Genomic DNA, 9,999 nt, shown 5'->3' on the forward strand with positions numbered 1-9,999 from the left:
TAGATTTCTCTTTGTTGGTGTTCAGAGAATCCTGCGTGAGGGAAAAGCAATTTCTCCTGAATAGTTGCATGATGATAGTATTGCAACACTGCCCAGAAATCCGACTCGCTTCCTTCTCCCTCCAAGGTCTGGTGCAGTCTGACCTTCAGCTGCTAAGCTCCGCCCACTGCAGGCTGCCAGCCGTGACATCACGGAAACTTCCAGCCTTGGGTGTCGCCATGGCAACTCCTGTGAGGCTCCGCCCACTAAGTGGTAAACAACCTGTCATCCAATCACGTCCTCACACTAAGTGGTAAACAACTTGTCATCCAATCACGTCCTCACACTAAGTGGTAAACAACCTGTCATCCAATCACGTCGCCAGGCCTCCACCCCCTGCATTTCTACCCTCTAACTGACATTTGAATTTCTCTGCTGCTTTTGAAAAATGTCTGTTTATTGGGGGGGGGGGGGGTGACCTTTATCTGGGGGCATAGTATATACATTGTGCTCTTAACCACTTCCAGTCCAGGCCAACTTTCAGCTGTCAGCGCTATCACACTTTGAATGACAATTGCGCGGTCATGCAACACTGTACCCAGATGAATTTTTTAGCATTGTTTTGAGACAGATAAAGCTTTATTTTGGTGGTATTTATTCACCGCTGGGATTTTTATTTTTTTTGCTATATAAATGAAAAAGTACAAAAATTCTGAAAAAAGTGTTTTTCTTATAAAATTTTGCAAATAAATAATTTTTCATCATAAATCTTGGCCAAAATTTATTCCATTATCTTTTACTTTTTAGTAAAAAAAAAAAGAAAAAACCCAAATTAGTTTATAACTAATGAAAATGATAATTTAAAGAAAACAAATTTCACATTTTTATATTTTGTTTATATTATTATTTAAGTTTTTTTTTTTTTTTTTTACATACTGTCACCCTAGCAGTACATTGTCACCATTGGGGGGTGATGAAGATTTTTTTTTTACACTGATTGCTTTTACACCCATAAAGGATGTAAGAGGAATCAGTTCTCCTTCTCTCTGGCTGCATTCCTGCAGCCATTGAGAACTACTGTGTGAGCTGTGATTGTTCATAGCTTGTCACATGGTACAAGGCTGTTGTGAAGGGCCCTGTACCGTGTGATCTCTGTGATCATTCACACATTTCACACTTAGTAAGCAATGATGTCAGAAGTGACATCTTGCTTACTACTCTGCATGTGATCACTGATTGGCCAATCAGTGATCACAGGATCGGGACTTCTTTCTATCTCTCCCTCTATCTCTTTCTCTTGATCTCCTTCTGTCTTTTTTTTATCTATCTCTATATCTCTTTTTCTCTCCATCCCTCTTTCTCTCTTTATATCTATTGCCCTCTATTTTCTATCTTTCTCTCCCTCCCTCTATCACTCACTCTTTATCTCTCTCTATCTTTCCCTCTTTTCTTTCTTTCTCTCCTATCTCTCTTTTTCTCCCTCCCTCTTTATCTTTCGCTGTCTATTTCTATCTCTCTCCTTCTTTCTTCCTCTTTATACCTCTCTCCATCTATCTCTCTATCTCTCTCCCCCACTCTCTCTCTTTCTATCTCTGTCTCTCTCTCCCTCCCTCCCCCTCTCTCTCTCCCTCTCTGTCTCTTTTTTTCTCTCTTTCTCCTTCCCTTTTTCTTTCTCTCCCTCTTTATCTATATTTTGCTCTCCATTTGGATGGGGGGGGGGGTGGGGGGGGTAGATGTTAGTGTCGCCTAGGGCAGCACCAAACCAAAATCCAGCACTGGTCAGGAGACAGGCCGAGGTTGGTAACAGCAGGATGGGTAAACAGAAGGCAGAGCGTAGTCCAGAGACAAGCCAGGGGTTGGTACAGGCGGCGTTGGAGCAGAGTCAGAGGTGGCCAAGTTGGCAATGGGAGATCAGGAACTCAGGGAATGTAATCGATCAAATGGCATTGATACACTACATGCATGTTCATGTGTATTCATTTGTGAATGCATATTGGTTGGTACACGCACGGTCGTTCATGCACGTGCACCTGTGATCCAGCCATGGGCAGAGTTCCTTAAACCTGGGCGTCTTTGTACATGGATATTGGATACAAAAAGCAGGAAGAGCCGGCACCTCCGAAATCCTCCTGAAAGCTTTATTAGTGACACAGGAGTGACAGAAAAGCATAGTGAGGCGTTTGGGCGAGTAGCCTTGATCACAGCAGTTGGCGGCTCTTCCTGCGTTTTGTATCCTGTATCCAGTGTTTGGAGGACACTTTGGAGCCTGAGCACCCGCCCTGGATCCCACTGCTGAATGGTGTGTGTTACCTGTGTGAGCGCTGCTTCTCTGCTATCACATTCATACCTGGATATTCCTTTCCTGACAGCTGGCCATAGATGAATTGAAATTCAGCCAGTTCACAAGGGATTGGGTGAATGTTCATCCATCTCTAGCTATTCCCACTCAACAGAAGTCCATCTAATGATTGAGAATTTCTCTCCATCAGCCAATTGGCTGCAGCTCTGGAGCTGTGTATTCTGACAGCAAAGGAGTCCCCGCTGTCAGAATACAATAGTGCAGCAGGGAGGACTCCTCAACCCCCTCATTTGTGTGACTGGTGGACTCCATTTTTGACATTTGCCATCAACCTGCTGGTGGTTGATGAAAAAAACAAATGGTCTGTGGCCAGCCTTCTACAGATTAGCAGAAAGTTTGGATAGTAGTGAGCAATCCTACAATACTGCAGCACCAGCGGCTGATATACCATCAACTGCACCAAAAGGTTGTGGAAAGCGGCACTGGATTGTTTACAAGCAGACACTGTAGACCAGGGGCAGGCAACCTTCAAGAGGTGCACATCTACCTGAACAACACGGGACAAGTCAAAGATCACTGGGAGCTGTGTTACCTCGTCACACGTGATTTACACCTCTAACTGCTGTACTACTGTGTCAGAATGGCCTGCATTGCACGGCAAGTGTGGGTTTAAATCAGGTGATGATGAGGCAACATATCTCCTCCTCACCACCTGCCAAACGCACTGACTTTGCAGAGGAGCAGCAGTGCCTACTGAGCCTGTGAATGAGCCCTTGGTTGTAATCGGCAGCGGCACACTAAGGGCTTGTTCACATGTAAAGTTGGGGCTTCATTCACTTGAATGGGTCACGCTTGGTTGGTGCTACACCCTCCAACCAGGGGCGTATTTACCGCAAGGCAAACAAGGCATCTGCCTAGGGTGGAAGGGGGGGTGGAAGAAGGGACACATGCGGCATGGGGACCAGGTGGGATCCCAGAGAGGTTACGGGCTGCTTGATAGTGATAGTGTATGCAGAGCCCGACTCTTGTTCCCGGGGATGTCTGCAGCTGTGAAGGTGTGTTTCTCGAGGGGGGGGGGGGGGAGGGGTGATAGTGGAAGGCTGTCTCAGGCGGGGGGTGGGCAGGGGCATTGTTGGTCAATGTCAGGTTCTCTCCATGCCTAGGGCAGCACAAAATCTAAATACACCACTGCCTCTAGGTGTATATAGAGCAGTGACCCCTCTAGGTGTATATATAGCAGTGACCCCTCTAGGCGTATATAAAGCAGTGACCCCTCTAGGCGTATATATAGCAGTGACCCCTCTAGGCGTATATATAGCAGTGACCCCTCTAGGCGTATATATAGCAGTGACCCCTCTAGGTGTATATATAGCAGTGACCCCTCTAGGCGTATATATAGCAGTGACCCCTCTAGGTGTATATATAGCAGTGACCCCTCTAGGCATATATATACCAGTGACCCCTCTAGGCGTATATATAGCAGTGACCCCTCTAGGCGTATATATAGCAGTGACCCCTCTAGGCGTATATAAAGCAGTGACCTCTCTAGGCGTATATATAGCAGTGACCCCTCTAGGTGTATATATAGCAGTGACCCCTCTAGGCGTATATATAGCAGTGACCCCTCTAGGTGTATATATAGCAGTGACCCCTCTAGGCGTATATATAGCAGTGACCCCTCTAGGCGTATATATAGCAGTGACCCCTCTAGGCGTATATATAGCAGTGACCCCTCTAGGTGTATATAGCAGTGACCCCTCTAGGTACATAGATAGTAGTTACCCATCTAGGTGTGTATAGCAGTGAATCATATAGGTGTATAGCAGTGTATATGTCTCCACCCACAAACAAATCCTCATCCAATCAGCTTTCAGAGAGAGGACATAGGAGGAGAGGAGGGCATGTGATAGTACATGACGTGAATGGAGGATCAGCTTCTCTCCCCTCTATGGGGGCGATATGTGAAGATTGGAGCAGATGACGTTCTGGCACCCCCGGGCCGCCCTCCGCTCCCCTTCTCTATATCTGACCCTGCTACTGTCCACTCTGATTGGCTGCTCCTCATTGCCCAGAAGGGTGGATTGGGCGATGGTCACCTGATCTCTATGGCCATCTCTCATACGATGTTCTCTTCTTCATCAGGTGTCTCTGCGGGTGAAAGTTTCTGGAAATTTCCAACACGACTGCAGGGGGAACCTCATCGCCACCCGCTGGGTCCTGACCGCCGCACCCCGTGTGCCCCAGGAGGAGGGCATGGTGTCTACAGAAGGGGGTGAGTCTGGTAAAGTAATATGACCTCTTCCAATGTATTTCTTATTATTGGTGTTTATACAGTGCTGACAATTTACACTGTGCTTTACATTCTGTACATTCACCTCAGTCCCCGCCCCCAAGGAGCTACAATCTAAGGTCCCTCCCTCACATACGAGGACCAATGTAGAGAGGAGTCAGTTATCTTCCCATCATGTCTTTGGAGGGAATGGATTTCATATCGTACCGAATACACCATTTCTCAATGTTTCTTATATCCTGTAGATGTCCCCGGCGATGTGTTCCTCTTGCAGCGCTTCCCTGAACTTCTGGTAGGGGGTGCACACAATTACTACATCATGCGGCCTCTCCTTCCCCTCCGAAAAGTTTTTATTTTTTCATGTATACTGTAAAAACTTTATTGCCAATCTCCTTCCAGTTCTGTGCAAACACTGGATGAAAGTTTAGTTGTCAATCACAATCAGGAGGCTGAGCAGACATACCTTCAGGATCTCCCCCCCCCCCGGATGTGGCCTAGGCTGGTTCCCCCAGTATTATATTGCTGTATCCAGCTATTTCATGTCACCCCTCCCCCCCATATCACTTCGGGGGCCGCTGTACACCTCATCTGTCTTCTTACACCCAGTGACCTCATCACTCTGTCTCTGCTTCTCCCTTTTCCATCATTTTTTCTCATATCCTTTATTTTGCAATAAATTAAAAGTCTAAAATCTGCAAAAAAAATTCCCCAAAGTGTTAGAAAAGCTAAATGTCAGCAGAAGTTGTTCCCGACAGAAAGATGGTCCTAACAAGGATGTGTGTGCTGTGAATACGATGGGGGTGAGGGGGGACAATGGGGGGGACGCTGCGCTCTCTGTACCCCCCCAGTAGGGTGCACACTGTGTTTCTGCCCGGATTTGAACCGAGGACCTTTCGCGTGTTAGGCGAACGTGATAACCACTACACTACAGAAACATCACCCTGATTCACCCTGATTCCGGTCATGAGGTCTGCTGAAGATGCTGGACGTCCTCCAGCCAGGAAATGAGGCCGACTTTGACTTACATAGTTAGTCTGGCTAAAAAAAGACAAAAGTCCATCCAATTCTACCATTAAAAAAGCAAAAAAGTTCTAATCCTACACCCACAGTTGATCCAGAGGAAGGCAAAAAACCCAGCAAAGCACGATCCAATGTGCTCCTGCAGGGAAAAAAATTCCTTCCTGACCCCCCGAGAGGCAATCGGATATTCCCTGGATCAACGTTCCCTATAAATGTTCTATCCAGTTATATTCTGTGTATCCAAGAAAGGATCCAGGACTTTCCTACAGCAATCCACTGAGCTGGCCACAAGCAACTCTGGAGGGAGTCTATTCCACATTCTCACAGCTCTTACTGTGAAGAAACCTTTCTGTGATTGGAGATGACATTTCTTTTCCTCCAGACATATGACTAAGCCCTGGTTGGCGGGATGCAATGCATCCGGGTGTGTGGATTGGTGGAGACATGTAGGCTGAGGCCGCTCCTTATAGTTTATTTAGATCAGGTTCATGTCCCTGTACAATGCAGGGATGGAAGAGATGGGACCCCAACATCCAGGGGGCCCCATCCAGAAATGGACAGTATTCGGTATGGAAATGATTTTAGGGCATCCATAAACATCAGAGATCAGTCACTGTTATCCTCTGACTCCTCAGACGTGAGGCCTTTTCAGACCCCTAAACCTTCTACTTCTGTTGGTCCTAAGAATGGAAAGCCCCCCCCCCCCACCCCCACCAACCCCACCAACCCCACCTGGTCAGATTGTCTCCAAAGGGGGAAAAAAATCTTTCTTGACCCCCTATGGCCATCCAATTGTCCATGAATCATCAGTGTTAGGGTGCTCAGTTCATCTCTGTGTACAATGCTAAGAAGGTAGAGATGGGACCCCAACATCAAGGGTGATGTATAAATTATGGAAAGAAGCCCAATCTAAAGCTCCAGCCCCCTAGGGAAAGACCCGCCCAAAGACTCTGTGCCACACTTGCCATTGGCAGGACATGTGGAGGAGAGGCGGACTATGGGGGTGGAGTCTAAGCAGCATGTATGCCGGAAAATAGCACAATGGTTTCTGCCCCTATTAACCTCTAAAGCTGGCCACAGATTCATCGACATTTGCCCGGCTCCAATTTCCATCCATCTATGGCCATTCCAGTTCGAGCGGAATCTAATAATCGACACCTCTATGTAGTGTACCCCCTGTAGTGTGTGTTATGTAGTGTACCCCCTGTAGTGTGTGTTATGTAGTGTACCCCCTGTAGTGTGTGTTATGTAGTGTACCCCCTGTAGTGTGTGTTATGTAGTGTACCCCCTGTAGTGTACCCCCTATAGTGTGTGTTATGTAGTGTACCCCCTGTAGTGTACCCCCTGTAGTGTGTGTTATGTAGTGTACCCCCTGTAGTGTGTGTTATGTAGTGTACCCCCTGTAGTGTACCCCCTGTAGTGTGTGTTATGTAGTGTACCCCCTGTAATGTACCCCCTGTAGTGTGTGTTATGTAGTGTACCCCCTGTAGTGTGTGTTATGTAGTATACCCCCTGTAGTGTGTTTACACTACAGGGGGTACACTACACAGAGGTGTCGATTATTAGATTCCGCTCGAACTGGAATGGCCATAGATGGATGGAAATTGGAGCCGGACAAATGTCGATGAATCTGTGGCCAGCTTTAGAGGTTAATAGGGGCCAAAACCATTGTGCTATTTTCCGACATACATGCTGCTTAGACTCCACCCCCATAGTCCGCCTCTCCTCCACATGTCCTACCAATGGCATGTGTGGCATGGAGTCTTTGGGCGGGTCTCTCCATAGGGGGGTGCAGCTTTAGTTTGCGCTTCTTTCTAGACACCTTCAGGACTGTGGCCCATCCACCAATCAGGATAATTCTGATCTGTATGGGAGCCCTAAGGGCCCAGCCTTTCTCTATATGGCCCTGCACTCGCCCACGGGATTTTCAATGGCGTAAAACTGGAATACAATGTATGTTTCTCTTTCGCTGTCATGATTGGGCGTGTTGACTTCCCTTGCCCAGTGACTTGAACCCCTTGGGTTGAAGGGGATGAGGCATACAGCCAAGAAGGTGGATGGCGGATCCATCTCTGCCCACCACCCATATATTGGGGAGAGTCGTAGGCAAAGGTATTGTATTGTCCTGAAGGTCACTGTTACATTGGGGATTTATTCCGCAGCTTTGTTGGGCCACGCGTGTGATATCCTGCCACATGCCAACAACCTTCCACTGTCCCAGTGAAGTTTAATCGTCCCCAGATGATGAAGAGGACACTGATTGTTGTCCAGTCTCTGCTTCATAGAACAGCTGACACTCTCTCTCTGTAGAGTTTCATGTTCCTCCAATGATGATGTTGCTGAGGAGGACACTGATTGTTGTCCAGTCTCCGCCTCATAGAACAGCTGACACTCTCTCTGTAGAGTTTCATGTTCCCCCAATGATGATGTTGCTGAGGAGGACACTGATTGTTGTCCAGTCTCCGCCTCATAGAACAGCTGAAACTCTCTCTCTAGAGCTTCATATTCCTCCAATGATGATGTTTCTTAGGAGGGCACATATTTTTGCCCAGTCTCTGTCTCATAGAACAGCGGACACTCTCTCACTAAAGCTTCATATTCCTCCAATGATGATGTTGCTGAGGAGGACACTGATTGTTGTCCAGTCTCCGCCTCATAGAACAGCTGACACTCTTTCTGTAGAGTTTCATGTTCCTCCAATGATCATGTTGCTGAGGAGGACACTGATTGTTCTCCAGTCTCCGCCTCATAGAAAAGCTGCTACTCTTTCTGTCGAGTTTCATGTTCCTCCAATGATGATGTTGCTGAGGAGGACACTGATTGTTGTCCAGTCTCCACCTCATCGAACAGCTGACACTCTAGTCTCTAGAGCTTCAAATTCCTCCAATGAGGATATTGCTGAGGAGGACACTGATTGTTGTCCAGCCTCCGCCTCATAGAACAGCTGACACTCTCTCTCTAGAGCTTCAAATTCCTCCAATGAGGATATTGCTGAGGAGGACACTGATTGTTGTCCAGTCTCCGCCTCATAGAACAGCTGACACTCTCTCTCTAGAGCTTCAAATTACTCCAATGATGATGTTGCTGAGGAGGACACTGATTGTTGTCCAGCCTCCGCCTCATAGAAAAGCTGCCACTCTTTCTGTAAAGTTTCATGTTCCTCCAATGTTGATGTTGCTGAAGAGGACACTGATTGTTGTCCATCCTCCGCCTCATCGAACAGCTGACACTCTCTCTCTAGAGAGCTTCCAATTCCTTCAATGATGATATTGCAGAGGACACTGATTAGTGTCCAGTTTCTGCCTCATCTAACAGCTGACACTCTCTCTCTAGAGCTTCAAATTCCTCCAATGATGATATTGTAGAGGAGGACACTGATTGTTGTCCAGTCTCCGCCTCATAGAACAGCTGCCACTCTCTCTGTAGAGTTTCATGTTCCTCTAATTATGATGTTGCTGAGGAGGACACTGATTGTTGTCAAGCCTCCGCCTCATCGAACAGCTGACATTCTCTCTCTAGAGCTTCAAATTCCTCCAATGATGATATTGCTGAGGAGGACACTGATTGTTGTCCAGCCTCCGCCTCATCAAACAACTGACACTCTCTCTCTAGAGCTTCAAATTCCTCCAATGATGATATTGCAGAGGACACTGATTGTTGTCCAGTTTCTGCCTCATATAACAGCTGACACTCTCTCTAGAGCTTCAAATTCCTCCAATGTGGATATTGCTGAGGAGGACACTGATTGTTGTCCAGTCTCCGCCTCATAGAACAGCTGACACTCTCTCTCTAGAGCTTCAAATTCCTCCAATGATGATGTTGCTGAGGAGGACACTGATTGTTGTCCAGCCTCCGCCTCATAGAAAAGCTGCCACTCTTTCTGTAAAGTTTCATGTTCCTCCAATGATGATGTTGCTGAGGAGGACACTGATTGTTGTCCAGCCTCCGCCTTATAGAACATCTGATACTCTCTCTGTAGAATTTCATGTTCCTCTAATGATGATGTTGCTGAGGAGGACACTGATTGTTGTCCAGTCTCCGCCTCATAGAACAGCTTACACTCTCTCTCTTTAGCTTCATATTCCTCCAATGATGATGTTGCTGAGGAGGACACTGATTGTTGTCCAGCCTCCGCCTTATAGAACAGCTGATACTCTCTCTGTAGAGTTTCATGTTCCTCTAATGAAGATATTGCTGAGGAGGACACTGATTGTTGCCCAGCCTCTGCCTCATAAAACAGCTGACACTCTCTCTCTTCAGCTTCATATTCCTCCAATGACGATATTCCTGAGGAGGACACTGATTGTTGTCCAGTCTCCGCCTCATAGAACAGCTGACACTCTCTCTCTTTAGCTTCATATTCCTCCAATGACGATATTCCTGAGGAGGACACTGATTGTTGTCCAGTCTC

General features: G+C 47.0%; 1 non-coding gene across 1 annotated transcript; it reads right to left on the reverse strand.

Annotated features, from left to right (window-relative positions):
* Window positions 1-5,430: 5,430 nt before the first annotated feature.
* Window positions 5,431-5,503, reverse strand: TRNAV-AAC (transfer RNA valine (anticodon AAC)). The gene has a single exon. It is a non-coding gene; the product is annotated as a tRNA-Val (tRNA).
* Window positions 5,504-9,999: the final 4,496 nt, after the last annotated feature.

Source organism: Staurois parvus, unplaced genomic scaffold, assembly GCF_062004578.1.
Source record: "Staurois parvus isolate SC_StPar_1 unplaced genomic scaffold, SC_StPar_1.0 ptg000212l, whole genome shotgun sequence".
Lineage (NCBI taxonomy): Eukaryota > Metazoa > Chordata > Amphibia > Anura > Ranidae > Staurois > Staurois parvus.